General features: G+C 41.9%; 1 long non-coding RNA gene across 1 annotated transcript in view; it reads left to right on the plus strand.

Moving 5' to 3' along the window:
* Positions 1-2,511, plus strand: part of LOC126409747 (uncharacterized) — a 3,411-nt gene extending 900 nt beyond the window's left edge. Inside the window, exons 1-2 of the long non-coding RNA XR_007572393.1 lie at positions 1-369; positions 452-2,511. The exon at positions 1-369 is cut by the window's left edge and continues 900 nt beyond it. This is a non-coding gene — a long non-coding RNA (uncharacterized LOC126409747). The remainder of the gene's footprint in view (positions 370-451) is intronic.
* Positions 2,512-3,517: the final 1,006 nt, after the last annotated feature.

Here is a 3,517-nt window from a genome sequence, read left to right on the forward strand (position 1 = left end):
CGTAATCACTGTGGAGCCACCACACATTGCACTGGCCGCTGCCAGAATATCCTCAAGCCTCAAGGATGCTTTAGATAAGAAGCCTAGCATGTTGTCTCACCTTGATGACCTGTCGATGAAGGTGAAATTTGTTACTAAGCCATCGCCACCACCCAAGGGACGTGATCCCCAATTAGAAGGGAGAGAGCAAAGAAACAAGGATGACAGAGCCTCCAACTTGGAGACAGGGGCCTAGGCGAATGGGGACGCAACAGGGGGCAGCTAGGAATCCCAGGAAGGAGCAACTAAAGGAGAGGCTTGGAATGGTCGACACAGGTTCCTGGAAGGAGGCTGGATTACCTAGGAAGGACCTCCCCTGCTTCCAAGAAGGTATTGCTGCCGACCTTGAGTCCAAAAATTCTTTTGCTAGTTTAGCTAAAAACATTATTAATATGGAGGTCACACCTCCTAGGTACTCTTTGGCGACAAAAGACGTAAGTACAGAGGATCATGGGTCAGGAGCCAAACCAAAAACGTGTGTGGGAAAAGGCCCCAGCTCAAGTAAGCAGCGTGGGACAAAAGAAAAAGGAAAGGGGGCTGGTTAGGGAGGACCTAAGACCCCCTTGCAAGGAATCAGCAATCTTTTCCCCCTAGAGGAAGGATGGACTAGGTTGGGGCTTAAAAGGAGAAAGGAAGTCTCTACTTCCCCCATCCTAGATATTGCTAAGAATGCAATGGAAGTCAATGAGGGTATGGATGTCGAGGAGGCTGCTAGCCCACACACCCCACATGAATATCCTGACCTAGAATATGAGAGGTGCTGCTGGGGCAGCAGCACAAAGGGACCTCATTGCGATGTTGGCAGAGCGAAAGCCTTACATTCATCTTTGTTGGATACTCAATTCAAAGAATTGACCCTTCAAAGTATCACCAAGAGGGGTGGCAACTTATCTGTGAAGCCGAATATAGAACAAGCTGATGGCCGTGCTCGTGTGGTCTGCCTATGAAATAACTCAAATTTTCAAATGATAGACTCTCTTTGCTGAAGATGGTGGATTTCGGCTCCTGTTTGTCGTCCAAAACCTTGCTCAAACTATAAGCGCCATTGGAACAAGTCTTCCCACCAATCAGTTGCTGCGAGCGAGCTGTTTGATAGAACTCAGCAGCCTGATCCAATCTCTTCACACCCCTAGGGTCATCAGCGTGGACTTTAATGCAATGTGCGGGCATAGCGACAAAACTGGTCGCCCTCCACTGCTTAAATCCTGCATTGATTTTAACCGGTTTATTAATGGGTGCAGGCTACAGGAGATTGCCGATCCTAGCTGCTCATTCTCGAGGTCGAACAAAAGGCATATGGAGGACCTCATCTTGTGCAAATTAGACTGGTGCCTAGTGAACCAGTCGTAGCAGGAAATAGACAGTTGGGTCAGCAGTGTGAAGCTCCTTCTTAGGCACATTTCTGATCATAAGCTATCATCCTATCGGTTCATCATCGTCATAACCATGGCACCTTCTGCCCATTTCAGATTTTTCAGACCATGGATGCACAACGTGAAGACTAAGGAGATCATGGGGGAAGCATGGATACGGCAGGCTCAGGGGTCCCGGATGATCCAACTCTTAGGCAAGATGAATTGAGACAAAAAAGGAATATCCCAATTTAACAGAGCTAACTTTGGGCTCATAGATGATCAAATTAAGTCTCTCCTTGCAGAATTGGAGGAGCTACAGGTTGGGATTGAAGGAGGGTGTGTCCAGGCAGTGGATCGAGAGGACAGTGTGCGAGATAGACTGGACATAATGTTGATGCTGGAAAAGGTTATGTGAAGAGATAAAGCCTAATGCAAGTGTATCAAGGAAGGTGACAGGAACACTCGTTATTTCCAAGAGGTAGTGAAAGGAAGAAAATTGAAAAACAAGATTTCTAATCTGATCATGAACATTGTCTCACATGTCAACTAGGTGGATATCATGGATGCAATAACCGCACATTTTGAGTCCTTCATATAGGATAATGAGGCTAATGGAGACCTCATCGACCCCATTGCCAATCATCTGTTGGTAGAGGATGAGGAGAACTGTCACTTGCTTAGGCCTATGGATAAGAGAAGTTTTTGAGGCTATCAGGAAGTTGGATAAGGATAGTGTGGCAGGACCCTACGGCTTCCCAAATCACTTATCAGAGTTAAAATTGGTCATGCAAGTCTTAATATCCTTAAAAGAACTGATTTTTAGAGTATTTGGGGAGAAATTTTTAGTGAAATTTTATCCAAAATAGACTTATAAGTAGTCCTATAGGCTGGGTTCAGTGAGGTTGAAAAGCTCATCTGGAGCTCTGGAATTGTACGTAGGCCAAAACAATCATTTTCTTTTGAGTCATCTTTTTCCACCAACATAGTATATATGCCACCTATACCTTAGTTTATGAATTTCTTTGATTCCTGGAGCCTTTGCCCAAACTAAATTCTTGATTGGAGCATGTTTTAGCGCAAGATCACACCCCGCAGTAAAACAATCATTTGCTTTTCATCCATATTTTCCACCTGTACCTATGATTATATTATTTTCCACCTGAATCGATGATTATATGTCACACATACTTAAGTTCATCAAGCGTACTTAAGTTCATCAAGCGTGTCATTTTGAGAACTTCAAACTCCAGTTTGAAATCCTTTTCTCATTTGAGATACATAACAAACGATTCAGATCTTCACATAAGGGTAACATAGTATTTTCATCTTAGATCTCTTATCCATGCTCAAGGGCAAAACCATCATTTCATTTTCAATAATGTTATTCTGCACTTAGGCTATATGTCACATATATTTAAGTTTGTAGTATTTGGAGTATCAATTATAATTTTTCATCAATATTTTTAGATCCATAAACTATTGTCATATAGATCTCTAGAATTCCAATCCATATCTCTTATCACATCGAAGATCCATTTTCAAGAACTGTTTTTGGATTTAGCTATTAAATCTGAATTTTAGATCAATGTCCATATTTGTCTTCTAGAATTTTCTTTGGATTCAGATCACGATCTTTTGATTTCATATACTCTGCCAGATATCAATCCCAACAGTTGCTGGATCACGATTTGAATATCATAACCATATACTAATCCAAGTTCCAAATGCATAAATGTACATATATGAGAAGAATGCCACGCTTGATTTCATATACTATGCTAGATATCAATCCGAACAGTTGCTGATTATTCATGCAGAACTCTTAGTTGAGCACTTTGGTTCAGACAAAACCAAAATGGTGTTCATATGGCTCCGATACAAACATTTTTTAGTTTCAATATCTTGTATAATATAAAGTTTTGATTATTTAACATATGGTTTACTTGGGAGGGGGACGCCTTCCTCCCAAAAGTTTAGGTATATTGATAGGGACTGGGAGGGAGAGAATTTTCTTTCTCCTTAGGCAGTTATGCTATAAAAAGGGGACACCTCTCTTTCCGCATACCTTTAGCTCTTTGCCTTTCGAGTGCAAGAAGTTTGGGGAAAGTCCAAACAAGTACCTT

The sequence above is a fragment of the Nymphaea colorata genome, chromosome 2 (assembly GCF_008831285.2).
Source record: "Nymphaea colorata isolate Beijing-Zhang1983 chromosome 2, ASM883128v2, whole genome shotgun sequence".
NCBI lineage: Eukaryota > Viridiplantae > Streptophyta > Magnoliopsida > Nymphaeales > Nymphaeaceae > Nymphaea > Nymphaea colorata.